A 20,080-nucleotide genomic window follows, 5' to 3' on the forward strand; every position below is an offset into this window, starting at 1 on the left:
TGCATTGTGCCGTGGATGCCAAATCAAGTTTGACCATGGTGTTTTTCTCATCTAGGCTCTGTTGAAGAGTAAACCACCCTGAGAAAGCCATGCTGATTCCCACCACAGCTTTCCTCAGATTTAATCGCTCCCTTGACTAGGGTAAGTTCTAGTTCATCTCCCCCGACTTATCTAGGGTTGTAGCTACTGAGTTAAAGCATCTCTTTCAGTCATCACAACCCTGATTTCCCTTCTAACCCAATGGCCACCTGAAGACTCTGTTATGAAGTCTACCCACTGGCCTGATTCATATGTAGCTTGCAGCTGTTCCCTGCGTGTTCAAGACACACGTTCCTTGTGGTTCTCGCCCAGTGCTAGGTAAAGCTTAAACTACATGTTGTAGAAGAATCTTTGGTTTAAAAAAGGTAAAATTGGGACTCACATATAAAATGGACAAGGATCAAAGATTTTATTTACTGCATCAATTAGTGAGAGAGCCAATGATATGTTACCACCACTTCAAAGGGGAAATCAAAGAGCCACATGTACATAGGCAGTAGGAGGCTTTGAAGTGAATTTACAAATAGATATAAAATGAGCCCAGTGCGTTCCACTGAGCACTCTCATTTGTGTTTCCACGGCAAGGAAGCATTTGGATTACTGTTTATTTTCTGCAATGTGCACCATTTAGAAATAGATCAAAGATGATGAGAGGGAGACAACCACAAATGCTTCCTTAAAAGATGGTGTCTTAGTTTGTTCATCGCGTATATGCCGTGGCTTCTTGGGTCCATTCCCAATGTGCCTGTATCTTTCCCGACAGCAATCAGAATTACGGCCTGTCGATAGACTCTTGTTGGGATAGAATAGATAGGATAGCTAAGGGAACACACACTAAGACATCTCAGGAATCCAAATGAGATGCATTTGGTTAATGGTGCCCCCAAACCTGCACCATGATGAAGCCATTAGAGCCAGTGTATAAATTTCGCTGATTAAGATGTCACTGGAAATGGGTTCTAATTATTGCTAAACTAATGAACTCAAGGTTTGGGAGTGATTTGGAACATGTCAACCTGCTGGACAGTACCTCCATGTGAGAATGATGATTTCAGTATGTACCTATATTCAAAATCAGGATAATAATTACGGCCAAAAGTTATAAGAATGGAAAGTTTTAAGCACAGGGTTGTGTAAATGTTGCTCAATGACTGTGTTAGTTATTTTCTCATTGCTGTGATAAAGTACCTGAAAGAAGTGTCTCAGAGAAGGAAAGATTAACCCTTTTTCTTCTTTTCTTAAAAACTATTTATTAACTTTATTTTATTTGCATTGGTATAGAAGGTGTCAGATCCCCTGAAACCAGAGTTAGACAATTGTGAGCTACCATGTGGGTGCTGGGAATTGAACCCGGGTCCTCTGGAAGAGCATCCCAGTGCCTTTAACCTCTGAGTCATCTCTCCAGCCCTGAAAGATTTATCTTTGTTTGTAGGCTGAGAAAGTACAGTCCATCATGGTAGGGAAGACATGGCTAGAGCAGTTGTCACAGGGGCTGCTCATCACAGCAGCAGGAGTAGTATGGGGTGTTTGGTTGAATCATATTGGTTGGAATCAGAACTTGCCAGCTATCATGACTGAGGAAGACACTGTCTACCTATGGACTCCACACACATGTGCTACAATTCACATGTCACATGTGCATAAACATGTACATCATATATACATACATACAAGAGAGAGAGAGACAGAGAATTTACCAGGAACTGGCCTGGGCAGACACTAACCTATAATCTCTTTCCCTGTTTACAAGCCTAGATCTTGTGATCAAAATGTTCCACAACAATCCACAAACCGTGCTCAAGCTCAGGCCCAAATGTTCAAATGTGTGAGCCTGTAGGGGATTTATTACATTCAAACCATAATAATTACTTTAGAGAAAAAAATTTTTGCAAAATTTCAATGTCAACATTGAGGTTTGACAGCCAAGTTCTAATGTCTGTTCCTTCGGTCTCACAAGACTGTTTTCCAAACAGAGTCTACTCACTATCTAGATCTTCCTCTCCACACCCCTGGACTATGGGAGTGCCCATTGGATTGTGAGGAATTCGCTAGAAGTAGAGCTCAGGGACCAGGGAATATTTGTGCCTGCCAGAGGTCACATCTCAGCCCTGCCTCAACCCTCACACTTCCTGTTATTATTTCCCTCCCAAGTCCTCACCCCAGACTGGCTTCTTCTCTGGACCAGGGCCATCTTTCACATGCTGCCCAGCCCAACCCTGTTGGAGCTGGAGCATCTCATCAACAAGGCTCTGGTCAACACCCTTCACAGTCACACCTTTGCCTCCTGTAACACCCACCCTACAAATTCACAAATCACCTTGGGTTATTTACAAAATCTCTCCTGCCTTCTCTCCCCTGGCTCCTGAGACCTGTGGAAGAAAGATCACAACTACCATGTGCATAGCCGATGCAATTCTAACCAGTATTTACTGAATACCCACTGTAGTGTGGACTATAAATAATAGAAGAAGTAGACTCAGAAGGATATAATTGTGGTTTCATTAACTTCTCCTGGTGAGATTTGAGCCATGTCTATCAAGTCTAGATAGAGAACCAATGATAGAGCAAAGCAATGATTCTATCAGACCAGCTTGGTGAACCAGTGAGTTTATTGGGGTCACTTACAGGAGTGTGGATGACCCAAAGGTGCTACATCACTGAAAAGTTCACCCCACCACTGTGACAACTTACAAAACCTGCACCCCTGGGGCTCCCTACATGACTTGCAGTTATCTGGTTTCAAGAGTCTCCTCTTCTAAACCATGCCTGTGCTTATCCAGCCCTGGAAGAGGCCTAGTGATTCAGCTTTCTTGGCTTCTGAGGTGTGTGAGTCTTCTGCATCTCATGAGCTTCTCTCCCTGGATAGTGTTTGCACTTGAGGGGAGATGTGACCCAACAATAGTCAACGAGCACAGAGTCTCTTCTCAGGTCCCAGAGACTGATTGGTGGGAGAAAGGATAGAATTCAAGAATGGACCATAACAAGATCAAACTGATCAGAGTGGGAGCGCTGAGTGTCCAGAAAATCCAATGGAGGCTACTAAGTACAGGACTCAGGAAGATAAAGAAGTCTTTGCCACTTCATTAGCCATGACCTTCAACTTCAGTGGAGTCGTTGACATAATTGCACAAGCCTTTCTTAGCTGTCTGGTCAGTTCTAGTGATGCCCTTCTCAGACCACTGCTCATACTGTTTTTATTTACCCTAGTCACCTCTAGGCAGATGACAGCCTCTCACTGTAGTGAGGACGTCTAGCCTCCTGTAACATCCCTCTTCATTTCAGCCCCATCTCTCCTGCCTCAGGAGAGAAGGTGTCTTCCTTTCATTTTATCATCCCACTGAGTCCCTGTTGTTCCTTTTGGACAAGGAATCTCACAGCTTGTCCCATTTTCTCCCTGACCTATGTTTTCTTATGTTGAAGCTGTTCCTCTTAACAACTCTGCTAATATATAAGCTTCTCTTATACAAAAGACAAACTACAAATAATTAAGGCAACATAAATATTTCTAGACTTCATCAACTTCCATGTTAAGTAATAATAATAATAACTAATAATACAAGACAAGAGATTACAAATATTATCCAGAACGTTGGAGCCTATTCTGAGTCAACCTCCATCTACACCTGCCTCTAATTAACTGACATTCCCAAGGGAAAGTGGGCGATGTGTTCATGGAAAAAGCTAAGTTCATTGCTTGCTCCTCTGCCTCTCTAGCTACTGGCCTCTACCAGTCCACTGATGAGGTTCCATTATTCATTGCCTATGAAAATGCTGGTGGAGTGAACAGCAGTCCTCACTGCCAGCTTTGACTCAGCTGAGCCAGGGCTCCAGGTTTGCCAGCAGAGATCCACTGATGGCTCTGGCCACTGATGCTTTCATCAAGTGGTGTGGTGTCCATTGTTCTCCACCTTTGGAAAACTGAGCAGTGCAGACAGAAGTGAGAGTCAGAGCCTCTTCCCCTCTACCTCACTCTTCACTAAAGACCCTATAGCAAACAAGGCTGCATGACTGGTGCCTGGCACAGCCCTAGGGAACATGGTGCACACTATATTTGAAAATCCTTTTCTCTGTCTCTTTGCTGATGGGGGATGTCCTTCTGTATGCTGTGAATATATGTTTCTCTTATTGGTTGATGAATGAAGCTGTTTTGGCCAATAGACAGGCAGGATGTAGCCAGGCAGGAAGTGTAGGCAGGACTACCAGACTAGGAGAAGGCTCAGAAGAGGAATGAAAAGCTACCAGGAAGATGACTACGTGGAGATACCTAGATTAATAGAAATGGATTAATCATTTAGAGAACTAGCCAATAAGATACCTGAGCCATCGGCTAAACACTTTATAATTAATATAATCTAATATAATTATTAATAGTAATTAATAATGTTTGTACTTTCTGTATCATTTCTGTTTTGTCTATTTGCTCTATCAGTTACTCAGAGAGGTACTAAACTTTTCAAATTTACAGCTTCTTAAACATTTTTCTTTTCATTCCCTTATATCTTAGCTTTCTTATTTTAAAGTTTTCTCAGCAGGTGCATCCCCAGGAGAAGGCTACTATGTCTTCTGGATGATAAAATCTTATCACTAAGTAATGCTCCTGTCCAACTCTGTTAGCGTTCTTGATCTCCAAATATTCTTTGTGTGTTATGTGTCTTACCACACAACCTTTGTAAACCAAGTACTTAAATGTTTTATCTTTATGTGTGTGCTTGTGTGTGCTGTTATTAATCGATGCTTCTAGGTGGAAGAAGTGGGAAAGAGAAGAGATGAGGAACTGGCTTCCTTGACTAATAGAGATTGTGTGTGTGTGTGTGTGTGTGTGTGTGTGTGTGTGTGTGTGTGCGTGTGTGTTCATGAACTTGGCCTGTGTGCATGCACATATATGCATGTATTCTGATCTCCTTTGGGTTCTTTCATGGATTCTTAGAAATCTGTGTCCACATTACCCCACTGTCAAGGAATCTCTTTGAGGAGAAATTAAGACAATTTATACTTTCTTTGCTTGGGATTCTCATCCAAGGCCAAAGAAATACTTTCATAACCTGTGCTCTAACAACACCAAGAGAGCTAGTTGTCCTGTTTACCTTTGAAGAGGCTAAGGTCATATCCTTCTTCCTTCAGCCTTTCTAGATGGGCTTAATGAATTCCAAATTTCAGGGCAACATTAAAAAACTTTCAAGGATATTTATGTTGAAATATCTTTCTTAATCATGACATGGAAGTTATAGATACCCAGTGCTGTCCTATAAAGATATGAGATTTACTGATGTTCCAAAAAGTTTCCTAACCTTCTGGTCCTCGTACAAGCCAAAACTTAGAGTATCTGGAAATTCCAAATAATGAGTACAGCCAGTATTCGGGGAGTGGGGAGAACTCAAGTGAGTGCTCAGTGCTTCACAGGACTATTTCAAAGTGAGAAACCAGCTTCCTCAGACAATTACACATCCACATTCATCACATATCTGCCAACTCATTATTGTAAAATACAAGAATTACCTTCTCTTAGGTAGTTAGCAGAAATAAACAGAGTTCCAGACTTTATTGGTTTGACCGGTACTAAACAGAATGTTTTTTGCTGATTTTTCTTGTATTTTTTTTCCCTGAGATGCAAGCCTTGCTAGGATAGAACCCATATCTTTATACATGCTGAGTCAGGACTCTTCTGTTGAGCTACACATTAGCCCTTGGCACTTGAGACAGTGTCTCACTGTGCAGTTTAGACAGGCTTTGAACTTACTATATTAGTACCATCATGATGGAGCTTCTTGTTTTGCTCAATGACACGTGGTGCATTAGTCAATTGGTAACATGACAAGGGATCTTGCTTCCTACAAAGACCCGTTTCCAGTTCTGTAGTTTCTTGGTGAGAAGATTGGGATTGTTGTTGATTTGTAGCACATGACTGACCCACAGTGAGTGGAATCCTTTATCCATGGACACTAAGACACCAAGGGAAACAAAGGTTAATCCTGTTTTAGTTGTCATCTGCTTATAAACTTACTTTTGCACCTTCTACTGGGACAGAAAGTACTGGTTCACCTTAAGGCATATTTAGAGATGTGAGGGGAAATGTCACATCACAAAATAATCCTACCAGCATTTCATAGTTACATACTGGAGAGACTAAGTACCCTGCAGTATTTGGAAGCCCCCATGACAAATGATTATTCCAATCCAGATGTTAACATCACTCTATGATGGGGAAGTTCTGTGTACATGTCAATAAAGCACTGTTGGCCAATAGGAAAGCAGGATAGGTGGGGTTAGGAGTCTAGAAGGATTCTGTGAAATGTAGTGAAGAGACTGGTCACCATGTGATCTCCCGGGAGCAACGGGCTCTCAGGAGTGTGTCCTTAAAAAGATAAGTCCTTATAAAATTGATTGATTCCTTAGTTATGTAATAACAGTGGGATATGATGAATTGAAAAGGGGGACACCAGTCAGAGCACAGTTTGTTACTATTAAGAATAGCAAAGAAAGGATGGACCCTTGCAGGTAAGAGCTACCCCAGGACACTGAAACTAATGCTGGTCCTCAAGAATGTAAATAACACCTACAGGATCAATCTAATTGCCTGACCATGGTATTGAAATGATTTAGTAATTTTTCCAGCTTTGTTCTGACCAGATCCCCAAATGGCTCAATATTTCTCCAATTCCATTTCCAATACAACCTCTATGCATTGCATGCTATGAAGTCTCTTTTCTTTTTAGTCAGAGATGACTACTTACCCTTAGAAGGCTCATCTCCCATGATTCTTTGAAACATTTTCCCTACCATCATTATGACTGTCATGATTAGTTCACTCCTGTTTTGAATTCTAAGGAAACAACAGCCCATCTCTTCTGCTGGTACTTGAACCCTTAATTGATAACATTTTATAATCACAAGTTATGTGGACAGCAAATACATCTTCAGTTTCAATAAACGCGACATCATTTATTTTTATCCCCAATCCCATCTTGCATTTTTTCCTGAGTTTCCCCTATAGAATATTATGTTTTAGCATAAATACCACTCTATGCCTTAACTTCTCTCCATATTCTTTTCATCTTTCTAGTATAAAACGATTACTCTAAATCATAATCTTAGAAAGACACACTTTGGTCCTCAAAACTCCCTTCCAATAACACCAGTAATAAGCCTTTCAATAAAAAATGCTGACTTGTCACAAATCTGTGGTTATCCTTTTGTTGAAAATTTAAATATATATATGTATATATATGCAAAAAAGGAAATGAAATTTCCAAAGCAATGAAAAGTCCCTGTTATTTTCTGAGTAGAGCAAGATTTGGCAGCATAAATAGAATGGGGGAAGCCTGATGGTCAGTGACTTCTGGAGAGAAGCTATTGTTAATTGCTGACCTTCAGGGTCAAGGCTCTATCACTGATTGACTGGTTGGCTCTGCCCTGGGGTTTCTTCTTCACTATTTTGGACTAAGGCCAAGAACAGTCTTTGATCCTCTTTCGATGTCAATCAGAGCCACCTGGGGTGCTGCTTGAAACACAGACTTCTGGCTCATCCCAGATTGTGTCGTCCCATCGCTCTCCAGTGCCCCCCACACCTGTGTATCTCTAACAGGCTCCAGAGCTGCTGCTAGTGTGGGGCTCTCACTTTGAGAAAACCAAGGGAAAGGGAAATGTTGAAAGAACAGGAACTGGAGTCCCTCAAGATAAAGAACTGCCTTGTGGTAGTAGCTTCCAGGATAAATTAGACTAGTGGTGGACACAGGAAAGCTAAAACACCTGAGCAAGAACCAAGACAAACCACAAGAGTTTTAACAGAGGCTTATGTTATGTGGTACAAGAACTGTTGGTGTGAAGTACCTTCCACAGAGTGGTAGCTGTCCTTCCCTACCCCAAACCAAAGCACACCTACCTTTCCATTCTGAACTATCAGCTAGACAAAGGAAGCCACCTTCTCCTTTTTTGTAAACAGGAAATACATGAATGAATTAAGATTTTATTTTCCCCTTCTCAATGTCACACACATGCATTTTGTCGTTGCTAATTAGCTCATCCATTCAAGGTGGTAGTATGTTACTCATCTGAGCAGGCAATTTAATGCCTTACGAAAAGGCAGATTCCCCAGGAGGGGAAATGTGCATCACCAGTCCCTAACACATGAAAGATGTATGTTGAAAAATCAAGGTCCGTGCCCAAATGTGCAATGTATTTTTATCCTAAACTCATTCCAACATAAGAAATATGGTTTCAACTAGATTGAAGATTTTTCCTCTCCTAAGAAATGTGATGGCTGCCAGCTAGTGATGGAGTTTCCAGAATTCTTCTCCCAATGCTTAACAGATGAATTTATTGGACGAAAAAGTAAGAGCATATCCAAGCTTCTCTGGAAGGATGCCCAAACTTAGCAACAGTGATATCAATAAGTGTCACATGGAAGCATGCATAAAAGATGGGGGGAAAGTGAAGCAAACACAAAACCACTAAAAAGACAGTAACATCGAGCATATCTAACTTTGATGGACCATTGGAGTCAGGGTAAGAGACTTACTCATCCATCAGCACTGCCTGGGGACTCATCAGGTGAACCATAAGGAATGAGAGAATGAAGTATTGAGCATTCAAGAACACAGCACGTCAGCCTTTCCATTCTCTGGGGAGAGTGTGGCATCTCTATCCCATCACAATATGCCTCCTGTACAGAGTGCTGCAGACTGGCCACTTTTTGGAAGCACCAATAGCTTCAAGAGGAATTCCCCAAAGTTGGAGATCATGCACATATCTTCATGCTGAAATAATAGAAACTTTCTTCAAAGAGGTAGGATGTAAGGAATTGGGCATACATTCATATTTCTCCCTATTTTAAAGGCCAAATAGATGACAATTGATAGCTCTCCCAATGTACATTCTCTGTACTTATTTATAGTCATACAACAGAGTTCCATCAAGCGTGCACATTTTCAGGGAGAGTAGTACTCATTTGAACAATATTTGATTTATAAATGTTTCCTCAAGATCCAGTAAGCTCTTTTAGGTAGAGTATCTTCTCTCGAGTTTCGTGGACAATTCCGAAGTTCCCACAAGAACACTGAATTCTGCACTGATACAATCTGTATAATTCCTTTTCACTAGGGTCTGTGCTAGACTAGTCTGATCTTAATGATTCATTGATTGAACATACTTTAATACCCACTCTGAACTGGGCATGGCTCTCTGATCTCAGCTCCCTAAGTGAGTCATTTTGTGGTCTGTGAATATAGCTTCCTGTCTGCTTCCTGACTTCTTAAGTGTGACATTGCACAATTAGACTCCTATTTCTTTGGTTTACAATAGGCAGGGACTTTGTTCCTTTTCAAAACTGTAAACAACTTTATACAAGTAAGGCTGTCATTTAATCCTTCCTGCCACTTGATCTAGAGCCTGTGAATGCTTTCCAAGAAGTAGTCTTCAGCTGAGGAAGGATGAAAAGCCTAGACTCTAAAGAACTGGGTCTAGTCAGTAGGAGACAAACAGACCCTTAATCTTCATTTCACATCTGCCCAGCTCAGGGATACAGGTCCAGGACTCCATCAGTGTGTGTGTGTGTGTGTGTGTGTGTATGTGTGTGTGTTTTCCAAGTTTCTGCCATTGCTAAGTAAGGCCCCCTTGCAAATTCCATTGAAATTACAGGGGAGCAATAGTCTCTACAAGTAGCATGTATTATATTAAAGTCAAAATTGATATGTGATAACCAGTCACAACCACCACCCCTCTAAAACTTTGCATCTCCACCAAAAACTGTGTTGTGTTAGCACTCTGTGATTGTCTCTGAGCCAAATACAATCAGGTAATACTTCAGAGTTTACACATTAATAATGAAGACAATACATCAAGGATAAGAATGGATATGGTGCCTCAGTATGCCTGGATGTTATCTCTGTCCCACAGAGAGATCCTTAAAGCTTGACATTCATGATGTCCCCACTGTGCAAAAAAGAAGTGCTTACTTTAAAATTCTGATGCTCAAAGCAGAAACAGAAGTACTTTCCTACAGACGAGAGAAGGCCCTCTAACACACACATACATACAATTTTCTGGTCTTCACAAGTGTCTAAGTTGTTAGCTTTTCTAATGGAAGCTTCACATACTCACACACAGACACACAAACACACACTTCCACACAAAGATACACACAATTTTCCAGTCTTCATAAGCATATAAATTGTTAGCTTTTCCAATGGATACCCTGCACACACACTTTCCCAGTCTGCACAAGGATCTAAGTCATTAAGTCATTACCTTTTCTAATAGAAGGAACACACACACACACATACACACACACACACTTCCCAGTCTTCACAAATGTCTAAGTCATTAGCTTTTCTAATGGAAGCTTCCAGTCCCAACTCCCAGAGAGCTACAATATAAACCCAATTGACTTGGCTAGCTTAATGGCAGAAACAAGTTGGTACAGAAGCCTTGAAAACCCAGTTTGGAGATCACAAACAACACAGAGGAGAAGAACAAAAGGTAGGAGATTGTCTAGGCTGCACTGAATCTCATAGTATAGCCTGACTGAGGAAAGCCAGTCTCAGGGACTTCACCAAGGCCTTTCTTGGATACCACCAGGATTACTACATGCATTAATTAACCAATCCTGCTAATTGTCACTGTGGACACTGATCAAGCTTTAGCACTGAGGTGAGACCAGCTTCACAGTGGTCCTACTTCAAGTTACAGATTTGCTTTGGAGACTACTACTATGCAGAATGTCATCTTAGTACCACGAGGCTGGGGTACCACAATGCTAGCACAGCTTGTATAGTATCACTCCTCCTTGTGGTCAGAGATCCACATAATTGATGGAAGAAACAAAGAACTTGTGTTTTTAACTTTACAAAGAAGAACCCCCTGAGCTAAAACTTTAAGACTCCTAACATGGTAGTAAACTTTGTTCATTCCCACACTGTTTCCTCTCGGAAGGACAACTTTGGCAAGAGTGACCGGCCTCAGATAAACTCCCATACCAGTCACAACATTAGTGGAACCAAAATGTTCCTTCCACGTTGAAACCTCACACCGTGCCTGACACTTCTTTCACTCTTGGTGTGCTCCCCTGGAGGTCTCTGACAGCATTCAGCATTTTCTTTCTTCTTTTCTTAAAATTTAAATTAGAAACATGCTTGCTTCACATGTCAATCCCAGCTCCCTCTCCCTCTCCTCCTCCCCAGCACCCCCTAGGCTCTCCAACCCCCCACTCAATCTCCACTCCATTCCCCAGAGAGGGTGAGGCCCTCCATGGGGGATCTCCAGAGTCTGCCATTTCGTTCAGGGTGGGGCCTAGGCCCTCTCCCAAGAGTCTAGGCTGAGAGAGTATCCCTCACTGTGGGATGGGCACTCAAAGTCCATTTGTATGCCAGGGATAAATACTGATCTACTACCCAAGGCCCCATAGATTACCTAGGCCTCCTCACTGACACCCACATTCCGGGGTCTAGATCAATCCCATGCTGGCCTCCCAGCCATTAGTCTGGGGTCCAAGAGCTCCTTCTTGTTCAGGTCAGCTGTTTCTGTGGGTTAAACAAACCCTGTCTTGACCCCTTTGCTCATCAGTTCTCCCTCTCTGTCGCTGGATTCCAGGAGTTCAGTTCAGTGTTTAGCTGTGCATGTCTGCCTCTGCTTCCATCAGCTGCTGGATGAAGGTTCTGTTTCTCAGACTCTCTGGCAGTGGGATTGTAGGCTGGCACTCCCCTGATCCATTCTGACAGCATTTTCTAATGAGTTTCCCTTTTGTTACTTGGAGAACTCACCACTCAAAGCACCCATGCCCCTACTCTCCACCAACAAGTAGCCTTGCTTTGTTCATAGTTAAAGCTGAAGTTTGTCTTAGAGACTTCATTTAAAGGTTTGATTTTGAAATTAAGAGAACTAAAGTTGAGAAACAAAAATGATTTTTCTCCAGGCATAAAATTAGCTAATGAGATGTAAAGAGGTATTTAAATAAACCAGACAGACCCAAACTAAGGAGAAATTGGTGGCAGGCAAGATAGGATGAATGGAATGCTGGGGGAGAAACATAAAATGAGAGAGAAAGTAGCTTACTTTAAAGGAAAAAATCCAGTCAAGTTAAGACAGTATCTATCATATATCTGCTTCCCTTTCCCCATCCATCCATCCGTCCGTCCATCCATCCATCCATCCATCCATCCATCCATCCATCTGTCCATCCATCCATCCATCATCTCTCAGCTATAATGAAAGAGTTCTGTCTTTTTCCAAGGCCATGACATATTTCCTATAATTTTTTCTCTTCTTGAATGATATAAACATGAGGCTATCTCTCCCCTTAAGCCTTTGGCCTATAGTCAACGCTCTGTAGCTCCTTCATCCACAAATTCAACCAGTCTCAGATAAAAAATATTTTAAAACAAATACACTTGTGGAGAACATGAATAGAGTCTTTCTTGTCTTAATTCCTTAGGCTACAGTATATATAGTATAGCAGCTATGTGCACAGTATTCATGCTGTACCAGGTATTCCAAGTATTCTAGAGATAATGTATAATCTGTGGGAGGATATGTCTAGGTTATACACAAAACCTGCATCATTTTATAAGAGGGACTATAATATCTGAGGATTTTGTTTTTGGCAGAGAGTTCTGAAATCAACCCCTTAAGGAATGACTACAATAACAGTGAATGGGGGGTGCAGGGAGGAGTGGAAGGTGGGGGGTGGGGGGAGTAGGTGTTTAGTAACATATAACACAAATCAAGGAAGACAGGCTTATCTCCTGTGTTGGTAATGTGACAGGATTACTATGGTGGCTTAGCTCATGTCTTAGTATTGTGGTCTCACCTCTGGCACTTGTTTTGCTATCTTGCATCTGTTTTCCTATATACAGAATAAAGCTTACTCCATGAGCCTTCCCTCACCCACCGCCCTCTCCTTCTCAGAATGGTGATGAACATCATACTGGAAATAAGATGGCTTTTAGCACTTTTATTTTCTAGGATTGATCCAAGCATGCATAACAGGAAAGAGTGAGTTATGGAAATATAGACGAATATTGTCATATATAGTTATATAATTTAACAAACAGAAAAACAAAGCATGTCCTTGAGTTGACAATCATTTTCTCCTTATTTTCTGAGCCCCCAAATCAACACATTCAGAGGCTAAAAAATTTACCTCGTTAGTACTAGTATGACTATATTAAACAACATGTATTCAAGTTAAGGTCAAGTCAGGTTCTTCACACCCCTCCCCTAGACCGTACACACCAATAACTTCAAACTGACAGAGCAGATACCCTCTGCTAACTGCACAGAAGACCCTGGGATAGAGACATCGTCCCGTTTCATGCAGAGGCTTCGTTAACAGAGATAAAGTGTATGAGGTCCCAAGACCTGCAGCTCACACATTGGCTCCCTAGCTAAAAGGCACAGGACACCTGATCTTCATCAACAAGACCAGGGGATAAGTGATATTTCTTCCTTTATATGAAGGAGTTGGTAAAGAGAGGAGATCACTTCCCTTCCTCCTTCCTATCTTCCCTCTTTTCTTTCTCCTTCCTTTCCTCTTTCTTCTTACCTAAGACAGACAGGCTTCTCTATTTTATTGGACACGATGAATGAGAAATGAAGGACAGAATGGTTTTCTCAGAGAAATACCTCTTGGTGACTCCAATATGAAGAAGGATTTGGTTGCAGCCCGGTGGCAAGCTAACTTGAACTACCCACTGCAGCATCCTTGACAAGACAGACACCCTGCTTAGTTTTAGTTGCACAGAGGCAACAGAAACGATGGAGTGCATCTTTCTCCCCTAGGCTGCTCAAGATACAGAAGTTTGCATTGTATCAGTGAGGAGAAAATATTCCAAGAGATCAAACCGTAGTTCCTGGGAGTCTCCATCATCCCCTACATGGTTAACTGGGATTCGGAAGTGAGAGAGTCTTTTTATAACTTTGACAGATAAAGAGGGCAGATCTTCACAATATTGAGGAGGAAGCAGCTGCATATTTTGGCAGCCATTGAGAGAAGAGTGAATACTTGTAATATAGCTGCAAGAATATAAAGGAAGAATCTAAATAGCCAAGACAAGAGTGAAGAGTAGATAACATTTGTACAGGGAGTCTCCATCCAATGTGGTTTCTCAGAGGTGGCGTGTCTAAAAGCAGGAATTGGGGCTCAAGGAGATGGGGTAGCCGCTAAGGGCTTGGAAGAGTGAGTACCAAATTGAGGGAAAACTTTCCTGAGAGACACTTAAAAAGTAATCAGAGGAACAGACTGGAGACCCAGAAAGGGCAGCATGTCTGGAGACTGCGATGGAGAGAAGCACAATGAGAGGCCACCTCCTACATCACACTCTTAATGGACCGAGAAATCTGCTGTGCTAATAGCTCAGAGCCAATTGCTTTGCATGAGACTCTGACTAGTCCAAATGACTTTGTCAAACTTCAATTTCCCACTTTAAACAGAGAGTGAATGATCATTGCAAGGCGTGAGCAGCTTTGGAGTCACCACCTTCACTCACTGGGATGGCGTCCTCAAGAGTTTTCACATGGGATTCCCAGGAAGGTTGGATTAGCGGCTTTCCCTCTGCCCGCCCGCTCTTCTTAAGAATGGCTCCTCCTCTCATAGCTCATTGCCAGAGGACGCAGGCCACCCACCACTTCTCTGCTCTCTCTCCCCCAGGTTGAGGATGACCTGAAAAACTGTCACTGCACTCTGAAATAAGAAAGCATCTCAGGTCCCAGTGAATAAAAGCAGTGCTCATTACTAGGAGATTAGTAACTCTGGACTGTGACTGAGGAAGGAGTCATTTAGTCGATGTGAGAATCTGAGTTCCTAAATGATGTCACCTGGCATAGAGCCTTCTCTGTGAGGCAGCCAGGAGAAAGACTGGAGAAGAAGACTGATCAAAATATTCCTCACCATCTTCTGGAAGGAAACAAAAGTTTAATGTGACTCTTATAAATGATGTAAACATTGCTAGCTAATTTTGTATGTCACATCTCCTTAGAGCTTGTGGTTACCACCTTCATTTTAAAAGTTTGTGTGCTTGGGGTTAGAGTTTAAGTCACTCATTTACATCTCCACCGCTGTTCTACAGCAGAACCAGAAGCCATGTTTCAAGCTATGGAACTGTAATTTGCTCTCTCAAGGTCAACTCAACTGCTGTGGAAAACACACAGGGAAACTCTGGTGTGGGTTCCTGATTAAAGATCTCCATAGTTGAGATGGGGGAAAGGAAGTTCCTCGGCATCATAAAGGATGTTTATGTAGAAGCCCACAGCTAACAACACTGCCTATAAGAAAAACCAAAAACTTTCCACTGAAGCCTCAGGCAAGGCAGGGGTTTCTACTGTCTCCAGATCTATTCAGTATAACACTGTGTGCACGAGAGAGAGAGAGAGAGAGAGAGAGAGAGAGAGAGAGAGAGAGAGAGACAGACAGACAGAGAGAGAGACAGACAGACAGAGAGAGAGGGAGAGAGAGACAGAGAGAGACAGAGACAGAGACAGAGACAGAGACAGAGAGACATAGAGAGAGGGAGAGAGAGAGAGAGAGAGAGAGAGAGAGAGAGAGAGGGAGCATCTTATAGGTGATTTGACCCTACATGTAAAAATACACTTTACAAAACAACTTTTTGCTAAGTGAATTCAGTAAAATGATGTCAAGATACAAAATCAATAGACAGACTCAGTAGAATTTTTAAATGCAAATAATACCCTAACTGAAAAAAATTAAGGATCAGTCCAGCTCATAGTAGTTTAACTAATAAAGCAATTAAGAATGATTTTAAACAAGGGCATGAACAGTCTATACTTCAAACTATACGACATAAGTGAAAGAAACTGAGGGAGAAGATGTAAATAATTGAGGAACTATCTCAAACCCATAGAGTGAAAGCCAAGTTCAGAATCAAAATCCCAGTGTCATTCTTTATAGAAATGAAAGAAAAAAAAACAATCCTCACATTCCTATGAAAAATAAGAGCTCAAAACTACCTAAAGAATTATGAGAAAGCAAAACAAACTTGGTGATATTGTGGATCTTGGTTTTAAATTACATTACAAAGCTGTAGTCATTAACATAGTATGGCATGCCAGTAAGAGTGGAGACAGCACAGCAGAACAATGTTGGAGAGCTCAGGAATGACCAGACAGTGTAGTCAATTGTGTTTGATAAAATCAACAGGAAGGTACAGGAGTAAAAGAATAGTCTCTTCAATAAATTTTCTGGGATTGTCACATAGAAGAGAATAAAAGTGGGAGGAGTGGCATGTGTAAGTCACCATGTGGTCCACATATGGAGGTCGGAGGACAACATGTGGGAGTCAGGTAGATGACTCAGAGAGTAGTGGTGCTGGCCACCAAAGCTGAGGACCTGAGTGGGATCCCTAGGGGTCACAAGGCAGAAAAGAGAAATTCAAAGAACAGAGAATGTTTCAGAGGCCACTGGCTATGGATTCTATTAGTGTGAAAAACAGGGATTATTTTTGGAGTGGAAACAGGACTTGAAACCAGGGTCTTGGATGATAGGAAACATATGGGGAGCTAAAAGTAAGTGTCCTGGGAAGATTCTAGAGAGAGACCCATTCACCAAAAGAACGTATCATTCTAGGTCCTCATTGGATAGATAGAAGAGACCTCTTGTGTGCTGTGTGTGTGCCCACACACATATGCATGTGTGTGCATATGTGGATGTGGAGCACAGATGATATCAATGGTCATTCCTCAGGTTCTGTCTGCCTTGTTTTTTGACACAGGGCATCTCATGGCCTGGAATTCACAAGCTGGGCTGGCTGACTGGCTGGCAGGTCCCAGAGATCCCATTGTTTCTGCCTCCTATGCTGGAATTACAATCGTGTATCAGAACATGCCTTTTGTTTTTCCTTAATCGATATTCTAAAGGATCACACTCAGTTCCTCATGCTTACAAGGCCGGGTCATTGTCCTGCCCTTGAAATCTCTAGGTTTCCTGTTTTGGCAGGGGAGGAGGTAGTGATACCCACCCAGGACGTGGGCATTTTGATTTGCTGGAGATCGCTCTGGTGCTCAGGTTTGTAATTCAGTTTCCAACCAAAATTCTCATCACAGTGATGTTTCTTTTATGTAAATATGAATGATATACATTTGAAATGAGCTCAAATCAAAAAATTTTTAAATTCTCTCAGTGCTCTGATTTTAAATAAGAAATAAGATGAATTCACTTCCATTTCATTTCTCAGAAGTTAGTTTCAAGTAATTTTTAGCTCGGAAATGTTCAACACCAAAAAATGTTGTTCCATATTATCCTCTCATCTTTTTCATACATTGGAAGGACCGTGGTCCATTCACAGTCTACTTACTCTACCTGTATAGGCAGCAGGATGCTAACCTCTTTTCTCATCACTGACAAATTACTGCACATCAAGCCTGGGATACTGTTGCCCACCTTGAGATGAAAGCAGTCTACTTTTGCTCAGTAATATCAAAATTATTTTTGCAAAATACAGGAACTGGCTAACACCACTTCGGTTTGTGCCTCCTAGAGGAAAAGAGCATTCAGGCCAGCAGGTCCTGTGAGGTGCTGCAACAATTCTGGTGGGCAAGCCCAGCCCATTTCAGTTACCCTTGGTAAGAACAACTTCCCACAGACACAGATATGGAGACAGAGAAGTTGAGGCATTTCCATTTTTCTTTTCTGGGTCATTTTGGTGAGTCCCAAAAGCTATTCTTGAAGACAGTTGCTTCTGCAACACAACAGCAGATATTGCATGAGAAAGTCCCCCGCATCCACACACAGTTGCAAATCTTCACCCAAATGCTGGTGTGAAAATTGCTACAATAACTAGTAAAACTCAGCCTCCAGGGAGGGATTCATCAATATTCTGCAAAGTGGTTTACAGATGTCATGTTATTATTTCTTAAAATGGGTTAGGCAGGTGTTTATCCATGCTTCTTTATAGGCCAAAATAATTTCACATTCTCAACTCTGTCTCCCATAGACTGGAAATGGTTTTAGGCTGTCTCCAAAGGAGAAAATGAATGCACAAGAGTGCATAACATATTAGAGCTTCAGGGGAACCTCAGAGTTCAGCTCATCGAGCCATCTCACAGAGCCAAGGCCAGGCAAGTTGAAGTGACTTCCCTCAGGTCACAACCTGAACACTTTAATAGATGAAGTTGGCCTAAAACTCAGTCCAAAATGAGTTTTATAATACCCCATGGGAAGCAATGTTAATTCATGAGAGGTTATAGTGCCATACAAATGCTTGGTATGCTCATACCAAGTCAATAACACCGTGGCTTGTTTAAAAAGATAGAAGATTATTACATAAAGAGTACACATTTTAAAAGTAGAAAAATATAGAAAAGAAACACAATGAATAGAAGGGTAGCCTGAGGCATCCATCTTCCTAGCCTGGTGCAGTAGTTTATTGAATCGTGTCCTTACACTTACATGTGTCCATAAACTGATTCTCTACTATGTGGGGACCACACTATAAACATCACTTCCAAACCAGCTTTGAGGCATAGTTCAACCATATTTCCAAGTGAATAGATCTCCATTGTGTGTGTGTGTGTGTGTGTGTGTGTGTGTGTGTGTGTTTTACTGGCATTCCATGGCATGGCTGCTCCACATTTTCTAATCAAGTTCCTAACATGAAATTTCTATGTTACCTGTTTTTTTTCTCTTCTAGGAATGAAGAATGACAATGTGTTCACTAAAAGGTCAGTGCCTTTCCAAGTTCTTCCTCCTTGCAGCTGGTCAGCAAAGGCTCTATGAGCATGCCTAAACTAGCATGCATGCTTCTTTACCAGGATCGCTTGGTGTCTTACACCAGTTATTCAGTTGTGATTATATACTTAATATTATATCAATACTGTCATTAACAATCATTATGCAAAATTATTTTTAAAATATGTGTTGTGTGGTATACATGTATGTGTATATGCAAATTTGCACATGTGGAGTACATATGTGTGTGCAGGTGAGTGTGTATCTGTGGGACCAGGAATGTAGAGGCCTGAAATTGGTTTTGGGCATCTTCCTCAATTGATGTCTACTTTATTTATTGAAGAAGGGTCTCTTACCTAACCCGGAACTTGCTAGAGCCAGCTAGTTCAGCTAGCAAGCTTGCCCTAGGGGCAGACTCCAGTTTTCACCATCTGAATATGAAAAAAATAGGTAACTGCTATGCTTTTCCTGATTTTATGCTTCTTATGTCTTTCATAGAAGTTTTTGATCCATTAAACCATCTTTCTTACCCCTCAAGATCTCTGTACTTAAACTTTGTACCCATTTTTATTTCCAAGAAGCAGTCTTAGCATTCCTAAATAGAAAATATGTGTAGGTAGTTTACACACTTATCACCAAGTTGCAATCTCAGAAGACTGTGCCAAGTTATCTTCTCATGAAGAGACCAGAGTGTGAATATTAACAAGATGTGCCCCTGATTCATCTCTGTCAGGAACATCAATCTGTTTGCATACACTTAAGAGACATTTGTATTTCCTACTCTTTATTTATACTTGCTTGTTTTTCACAGTTTGATGTCTCCAAAATTGGCCATGAACTTCATTTCTGGCTTTTGTAGGTCAAGCCCTCTCAATTATAAGTACAAGGAGGTTGGAAGCTTGGGCTGTTGCACTCATCATTATTTTTTCTTCAGAATGTGTGTCTATCAAGTACAACCATATTGACAGAATTACTGATCAAATGAATGGATGGATGGATGGATGAATGGATGGATGAAATGTAATGAGAACTGAAACAATGGATTCCTAGATGAGCCCTGTGACAGCTGTCATGACACAAGCCTGAGGCTTGCCCAGTTTTCCCTTTATTTTAAGCAAAGACAAGATACCCAAGCCATGGCCCCATTTCTGATGGAACTCATTGGTGGAACCTCCTTCCTGCCAGGATGTTTTTCTTGTCCGGACACCAAGCACACAGGCAAGGCAACTGAGAATGCATCAGAGAAGCCAAGCCTGAGCAAGCATCAAACAGATGATGTGATTTTTAAAATTTAAGTCTTGTTGTATACACAAGGCAAGTAAACACAGTTCTGGGAAGAAGTAAATATATGAGGTAGGCACATGAGCTGCT

This window comes from Mesocricetus auratus, unplaced genomic scaffold, assembly GCF_017639785.1.
Source record: "Mesocricetus auratus isolate SY011 unplaced genomic scaffold, BCM_Maur_2.0 Super-Scaffold_100010, whole genome shotgun sequence".
Taxonomy (NCBI): domain Eukaryota; kingdom Metazoa; phylum Chordata; class Mammalia; order Rodentia; family Cricetidae; genus Mesocricetus; species Mesocricetus auratus.